Below are 9,053 nucleotides of genomic sequence, written 5' to 3'. Positions count from 1 at the left end.
GAACTGTCAGAAATTCAAGCAGGATTCAGAAGACATGGAGCAAGGGATAGCATTGCTGATGTCAGCTGGATCTTGACTGAAAGCAGAGAGTACTGGAAAGATGTTTACTTGTGTTTTATCAACTATGCAAAGGCATTTGACTTGTGGATCATGACAAATTGTGGATAACATTGTGAAGAATGAGAATTCCAGAACACTTAATTGTGGTCATGAGGAACCTGTATATAGACCAAGAGGCAGTCGTTCAAACAGAACAAGGGCATACTGCACGGTTTAAAGTCAGAAAAGATGTGCATCACAGTTTTATCCTTTTACCATACTTTTTCAATCTGTATGCTGAGCAAATAATCTGAGAAGCTGAACTATATGAAGAACGGGGCATCAGGATTGGAGGAAGACTCGTTAACAACCTGCGGTATGCAGATGACACAGCTTTGCTTGCTGAAAGTGAAGAGGACTTGAAGCACTTACTAATGAAGATCAGAGACCACAGCCTTCAGTATGGATTGCACATCAACATAAGATAACAAGAATCCTCACATCCGGACCAATAAACATCATAATAAACAGAAAAAAGACTGAAGTTGTCAAGAATTTCATTCTACTTGGATCTACAATCAACACCCATGGAAGGAGCAGTCAAGAAATCAAAGGACACATTGCATTGGGCAAATCTGCTGCAAAAGACCTCTTTAAAGTGTTAAAATCAAAGATGTCAGTTTAAGGACTAAAGTGAGCCTGACTCAAGTCATGGTGTTTTCAGTAGCCTCATACGCATGCGAAAGCTGGACAATTAATAAGGAAGGGCAAAGAAGAATTGACGCCTTTGAATTATAGTGTTGGCAAAGAATACTGAATAATACCATGGTCTGCCAGAAGAACAAACAAATCTGTCTTGGAAGAAGTACAGCCAGAATGCTCCTTAGAAACAACAGTGGTGAGACTTTGTGTCAAGTACTTTGGACATTTTATCAGGAGGGACCAGTCCCTGGAGAAGGACATCATGCTTCATAAAGTAGAGAGTCAACGAAAAAGAGGAAGACCCTCAACAAGATGGATTGACACAGTGACTGCAACAATGGGCTGAAGCATAACAATGACTGTGAAGATGGCACAGGACTGGGCAGTGTTTTGTTTTGTTGTACATAGGGTCACTATGAGTCAGAACTGACTTAACGGACCTAACACTAACAACACAAACTAGATTAATTTAGAAAAATTATGATTATTACGTGTTCTGGGTGTCTTCTTTAGGCATAATGTTTATATTTTTGTTCCAATCAATATCTCCTCAACTTTCAGTTTAGTTCGCAAATGTTTTTCCTATATTTTGTGTAAGATCAATTTAACGTGTTAAGGAGTTTATAAACTAAGTGTTGAAGCAAACAAAATCATTACTCTTAAAAGAGTTTTATTGAGGAATAATAGCAGCTGCATCTGCGCAACACTAAGTAAAGATACAAGGTGCTCTGAAGTACAAAACTGGGAAGGGCTTTTTATACATGAGAGTTTTAAGGAAACAGTAACCACCAGCCTTATCAGTTAATCTACAGACTTCCTGGAGACAGCCTGCACAAGCATTTTGTGACAGGGAGCAGTATGCACAAGCATTCTTTCCCAGAACATGCTACAGAAACTGTGTTTTCGTCACAAACTTCCTGGAACATTCTGATTACAATCACAACCACATCTTTTCAGAAAACAGCCTCAATTTTGCCACCTCCCCTCATGCAGATTAACCTGTTACTGTGAGCTAGACCCAAATGTCTCTTATTTGAGGTCAACTAACACGTAAGTAAACCTTTGGATTTACCCAACAGATTATGCAATTTTCTAAACGTTAAGGAAAGGTCAACAGTAAAACTATATGTAGAAGAAAAGATCCATTGCCACCAGCAGCAAGAGTTGTGGATTCAAAGTCCTGGGAAAGACCAGACTCCAAATCAAATGGTGATGCTCAATATTTACCAATCATGGGATCAGCAAGAGTTTGGAAATGTGAAAAAGCATTGAGGAGTATGCCCAATGGGAAATAAAGGGAGCCTTTGACCCACTTTTAAGTTACACTTCCACCATTGATGGAACTTAGCTTCTAAACTGGGATTCTTCCATTGGGAACACAGAAATTCTCTGTCTTAGTTGTTGAGCTGTTCATTAGGATCTCCTCATTAATGGCCAACAGCTGTCCTTAATCACCAGGGATGGCTCCTGCTGATTTGACTGAATATAAAAATTGCTCCTCTTTGGAAATGCCCCAGACTCCCCATGCAGACTCTGTCACTTGTCTTTCAGATGACATGATAATTGAATCTCTGTGGGGAGACCAGGTCCAGGAAACATGTACCTATAACTGTGGCCTCAGAAGTCTCGTGCTCATCCGGAATTACATTTTTATGCAGGGCGCTTCAGAGCAAAAAGCAACCAGGTGACTGTTTCCTTAGGTTTAAGCTCAGGGCAAGAACAAGGCAGAGGGGTGTCCAAACAGAGAGGGATGCAGAGTGCTGTTGTGTATAACACTGGGCAGGACAGGTGCTGACCTGCCTCATCATGAGCAGCTCCATCCATGCTCTAGCGGGGCCGGGAGCGGGAAGGGTGTGTGCTTGGGAGTCTCTCAGGGTGACACCAAATACAGGGGTCCCTGCAAAAACATGTGCTCAAGACTTTGATTCTGAGATACAAAGTGGGTGGTGGTCGCTCTGGAATCTGTGCCCGGTCTTAGACACCAAAGCCACTGAGCTCTTCACTCGGGTAACAGAGTCTGCTCATTCCCTCAGACCTAACGGATTGAGGTTCTGGAGTGGATATAAGGTGACAAATTGATGTGTAGTGCTTGGAGTAGAACTCAAACATCCAAACATAATGCAAGAATCATTGACACATGCACACATACATGTTTCAACTGCAATACATGGACAGCTGGCCTATGGTATAAATGAAACACCTAGTTTCCCTTCTCAAATCCCACTGCAATGTGATGTAATCTTCTCAATATTTCTTCAAAAATTTTCTGGGTCAGCACTGGGTGGTTTCTGGATTCTGTGCGTGAGTGTTGCTCATATTTGTATCTCTCTGTGTGAGTGGGAAAGGGCCCCTCTTCTTCTTAACTTGAGGCAAAAAGAGGAGAGAAAAAATGTTAGTAGGATAAACTCTAGTTAATCTCAATATCCAACAAAATATTGTCACTACTGGAATATAACTGATCTCTTCTTCCATTTTTACACTTTATTATTCTTCCCACACATCCTTGGCTCTATTAAGGAAACAAAAGACCTCTACATTAACAATACTTTCTACTTACAGTAAATGAGAACTAACTTTATTCCAGCCACTGTGATCAATAAGTAACATGAATCTGCATTGTATGTTCAAACCACTGTATGACTTATGTTCTATTTAATTCATATTTTACTTTTTCGATGAGAAGACAGTGGCACCAAGTGGTTAATAAAATTCCCAGGTCACACTAAGCTAAAAAGGGATGATCTTGACACCAAATGAGAGCTTCCTGGCTCCAGAGGCTGAACTCTTGACAGCTTGCTCTCTTGCCTCTAACCTGACGTCCTGGTCTTATCCCCATGTTACAAATGAGGTGTCCAAGGTTCTAAGAGGTCAAGGCCATGTTCTAATGTCTCAGCACAGGTGAGTGGGAGTCAGGATAAGGACCCAGATCTGGTGAATCCAAAGCTGAATCCATCATGGTTCTGCTTCCTGTGTTGTCTACATCGCAATTTCATAAGCTGGGCTCAATTTTCTTGATGAACAAGGTATTTTGGCAACTCTGAGCTTTGGTTTCAGATTCATTTCTCTCTTTTGCACTTGACAATGGCTTCTTGTCCTCAGGAATAATTATGAATCATTGCCTCCAGGAAAATTCACACTTTAAACCAAAGTAAATCAGTTTGGTTTTGTTTATGACAGAACCTTGCTATTTAGTCATAAGGACTCCAGGCCAAATAAAACTTTAATTTGTGCTTTAATTTGTCCCCCATGTGTACTATGTGGAACTCTGAAATCAGGGACCTTGCTTCATTCTTGTTTGTAAATCCAGGACCAAGCAAAGAGTCAGACAAAATGTCAGCACTCAAAACCTAACAAAGAATTCAAACAATCTGTCTGTGTACTGGGTCCAGTGATTAGGGTGTTTACTTTTTGGTTTGCACTGAGGAGGGCTGGAGACCACTCAGGAACTGCTGTCCAGGATCTGACTTCTCAGCATTATGAGTTAGAATCTGGAGAATCGTAGAGAATTATAATAGTTTGACCCTTGGGAAGCTTCGCTATACTGAATAGAATATCTGAAGACATTTTAGAGTTACTTTATTTATTCAAAGGGCTATGAATTTTTGAAAGATATTTTGTATCTAGTCACATTGATGAATGTTGTGAGTTCTCCAAGATTGACAGTTGATTATTTTCCAATTTTATTAAATTACATAGTCTTCTAATTTGCACATTATTTTGGGCTTTTCCGTCTCTTTTTTTGTTGGTTAACACATTATTATGACAGGCAGGATGATCATGATCTCTAAGGTGGACAGCGCATCTCTGTCTTTGAGTATTTCACTTATTCGTTGACCCAGTACTTGTTTATTTTGCAACTATTATGTGTCAACCACACTGAACAAAACTAACATGGCTCCTGAATTCAGGGACTTTACATTCTGGCAGGGAGTCAGAATAGAAAAAGAAAAAAAATAAACACTAAAAAATAATTGTGAGAATGAAATTGATTTGGAGTGGCTTCTAGTGGGTGAGTCCCCCCTGTGGAATATGAATGTATCCCCTTTTTCAGGAGAAGAAAGGACTCTTGTCTGCTTTTCCAAGATTGAATAACCAGGAAGAATGCTGATGCCTGCACTGCGATCGCCCTAGTTTTCCCTCCATGGGCCACTGGCGCCTCCCCATGTCTTTTCAGAAACATGCCTTAAGAACAAATGGGAAGTGGCTCTGAAAACCTTCTCTCTTTCCCAGGTTGTGATTGGGACTCTAGCCAATGCCCTTCTCTTCTTCCATAATGTCTCTCCAATTCTGACTGGACACAGGATGAGGCCCACACACACCATTCTTGCCTACATGGCCATGGCCAACTCCTTGGTTCTTCTCTCCACTGGGATTCCTCATATGATGGAAGCTTTTGGCCTTAAGAACCCCCTGTCCAGTCTTGGATGTAAACTTGTCTATTATATCTGTCGAGTGGCTCACAGCACCACTCTGTGCTCCACCTGTGTCCTGAGCACCTATCAGGCTCTCACTCTCATCCCTATGAGAACAGAGTGGACAATAGTCCAAAGCAGAGCCCCTGAAGTCATTGGTCCTTCTTGTTGCACCTGCTGGATGTTCAGTGTCTTGATAAATATCTATACTCCTTTGATAGTCACTGGTCCACAGGACTTGCACAACGGTACTCACACCCAAGACAAATGGATGTGTTCACACTCGCATGTCAATGCAGGCATTGTCGCTTTGTGGTCAGCCGCTGACACCATGTTTATAGGCCTCATGATCTGGGCCTGTGGCTCCATGGTGTTTCTGCTGCACAGACACCACCGGAGAGTACAGTATATTCACACTTCCAGTCACTCCCACAAACGTCCTCCTGAGATCACAGCCACCCACACCATCCTGATGCTGGTTGTCACTTTTGTCATCTTCTATACATCGAATTCTATTTTTATTTTTTACGTAAGTACTTTTGCAGATTTACATCTATGGGTGATGCATGCCTGTCAGATTTTCGCTTCATGTTTTCCCACTGTTAGCCCCTTACTGCTGATATTCAGGAATCCTAGAGCTCCTAGGTTCTGTTCTTGAATTGTTGAAAATCTCTTTTCACGGGGAAATATATAGAAGAGAGCTTCTATAATACCCATAATTACTCTATTCAGTGATCATTTACTGAGAGCCAATTTTTAACCTGAAATTCCACAGTAACCTTAGGAGGTCAACTTGATACTCGGGCAGCATTGTGGAATCTGACAGTCTATTGATGAAATCATAAGCTCATAAAAATCTATAATGTTATGGAGGAAAAATAGTTTCCCCCTCTACCAGTGCCACTGCATAGAAAATATCTCCTTTCTTCCAAGAGTATACTCATAAAGATTTCCCATAAATTTTATCTCAATGTGGATATGGCTAATGCCTGACATACATGGTGCAGAATTCAATATTGATCCAGATAATTTTTACTCCAGAGTTGCTGGAGATTTTATTTCATAGATGTAAATAAGATACCTGGAGGATGGACAGTGTGCTTATGTACAGTATCATGTGTCTTTATTTTACTCATATTTCTTTCAATATGCTGGGATGTCACACAGGAAAGCCATGGTGTCCAATGAATACTCTTCAAAAACCTTGCATATTTTCTTTAACTGATTGACTCTCAGTCAATTTTATTGATTCAATGGATGGAGGAATATTAGGGAGTCTGAAGAAGCTGCCATCCATAGACTTGTCATTTAGATTTTTACTTTTCATCATTAAAGAACAGAAACCAGGGACTTTGGTTTCTATTTATCTTATCTGCTTTTTTCCCCTTTATCTCCTTTTGTCTTCCTGGAAGTTAGTCAGTTATTTCTTTATTCCTTGTGTGTGAGCATGTGCACGAGGGGGGAGTTAACTCCAAAAATTGTACATGAGACACTTTGGGTGTCTACAGCTGTTGTTGAGAGAAAATTCTAGAGCATGCATCTGAGAGAGAAGGAATGGGTAAGAGTGTGAGGGCGTGTGTAAGAGGCTGTGGGTCAAAGTGTGAGAGGACTCGTGTGTGTGACTAGTGTGTCCTGTGAGAGTGAGAAGGTCTAAGACTGGAAAAATCTGTTCAGTGTTCATGTCTAAAGCATTCCCAAGCAATACAGCCTGCGTGGAGACCAAAAAGAGGTCTCAAACCAGGCCACAAGACCCTCGATCTCTGGCGCCACCTGCTGGTTGACAGATCCACAAGCCCAAGCAAAGTCTCCAAGTTTCCGCATGGCCCAACCCCAAGGCCCTAAACTGGGTAAAAAACCGATGACCCCTCCCTCCACCCACCCGCACTTTTGTAGGTAGGGTTTTTGTCCACTTCCAATGCTCGGAAAAGATGTCCAGGTCAGAAACACACCCACACAACCCTCCCCACCACCCATATGTGGCTAGAACAGGGCATCACCAGGGGATGCGGGGGGAAGGGTGCAGACCACACTATGTGACTCTGTCAGACAGTGTGACACCAAATGACTATCCAAAAAAATATTTAAAAAAAAAAAAAATTTTTGTAAGCCCAGTTTACATGTATCAATACATCTACAAAGCTAAAACTCTATGCTAATTTACTTTTTGAACCTTCTAATAAGCTCTGGTCAGAGCTGTCATTATTACCCAGTAACAATGATGCTTCGAATTCACTTGGTTCATCTTCACGCACTACAAGCAGAAGCTGTTACTGCTGGTGTTTTTATAGTGGTTAATTTTGTCAAATTTTCTGGTGTTTTAGCTACAATATTGTGGTAATTAGTATTCATGAGCCTGTATCTATAACTTTTTTGAGAATGAAGTAGTAATTAAAGGAAAAGAAGGAGTGCTATACAGGAATTACAATTTATGAGTAACATTAGTACAAAAAACATTACTAAGGACTTTGTATGGTCTGGTACAGGAGGAGGTCCATGGAGGGGGGTGACACCAACTCCAGTGACACCACTGGGCTAGAGCTGCTCAGCCCAGAGTGTGACACCTGACACATGGGGCCTCAGAGCACATTTGCCATTGAGTCAGTGAAAGGAAAAAAATGAAGTATACATTGCGAGAATAAATTAATGAATCATGAATAAATGAACTCACTCAACATTAAATGTTAGAACACCAGTTGCCTGGAGTCCAGTCTATTTAACTCATGGCGACCTCATGTGTGTCAGGGTAGAACTATACTCCATAGAGTTTTCAATGGCTGATTTTCCAGAAGCAGATTGCCAGGGCTTTCTTCTGAGGCACCTCTGGGTGGACTCCACCCACCAACCTTTTGGTTGGCAGTTGATCGTGTTAACCGTTTGCACTACTCAGGGATTCCCAATTACGGATGATCTCTACAAACCACATGTTCATATTTTGAGAACCCAAAACCCAAATAGGGGGCCAAAACCCGTTGCTATCAAGTCGATTCTGACTCATAGTCATGACTCACAGTGACCCTATAGGACAGAATATAACTGCCCCATAGCGTTTCCAAAGCTGTAATCTTTATTGGAGCAGATCCCCAGGTGTTTCTCCTGTGGAGCGGCTGCTGCGTTTGAACCTCTGACCTTCCGGTTAGCGGCCAAGCGCCTAACCACTGCGCCACCAGGGTCCTTTCAAAAGGGGGCAGCTGTCCTCAAATGTCAGCACCTATTGAGAACTATGGTGGCTGGAATACTCTAGAAAGAAGAATAAAAGGAGACACAATGTCATTTGCTGCTATGAATACCTTTGATCCTGTAAGGAAAGAAAGAAAGGAAGATGCAGAAGGGATAATGCCCCATTTCACGCCGTGTGCCGTTCTAGATGGTTTACGTCTACTGTTTCCTCCATTTTGAAGACAGAAAAATTGAGAGAGAAATAAACTCTCTGACCTTTAACACTTCCACTCAATTAAGCAGAACTCGGTCGTTTTATTTTTGCCCTCTGCTTCTTTTAAAAGAAATGAAGGCTCAGAGGCATGAAATCATTAAACACATGATTAATTCCATGAAACGGAGGGCAGCAAGGAACTAAGTGGCCCACAGAGCCTTGCAGTCTTGGAGGACCAAGATCTGAACGAAAGTGGAGGGTCCACCTCCTTCATCTCTGGTAAGCTGAGACCGTTCATCACAAGCCCACCCAGAACTGTCTTCAGCCTCCTCTCCCTATCATCTTGGGGCCCCAGGCCAAACACCTGGATGTGGGGTGCTGAGGCCTCCTGCCCCCAGGGACTACAGCAGGAAGATTTGGGGGAAGCCCAAGGACCCAGTGACCACCCAACTTCCCCTGGTAGCAGCCAATTTCCTCCCAGGGAATTCCCTCACTCCAACATGACCCAAACCAATCAAACCCATTGCCAT

This window comes from Trichechus manatus, unplaced genomic scaffold, assembly GCF_000243295.1.
Source record: "Trichechus manatus latirostris isolate Lorelei unplaced genomic scaffold, TriManLat1.0 scaffold00087, whole genome shotgun sequence".
Classification (NCBI taxonomy): Eukaryota; Metazoa; Chordata; class Mammalia; order Sirenia; family Trichechidae; genus Trichechus; species Trichechus manatus.
The sequence above is the reverse complement of the archived record's forward strand: the minus strand, read 5'-3'. Positions refer to the sequence as shown.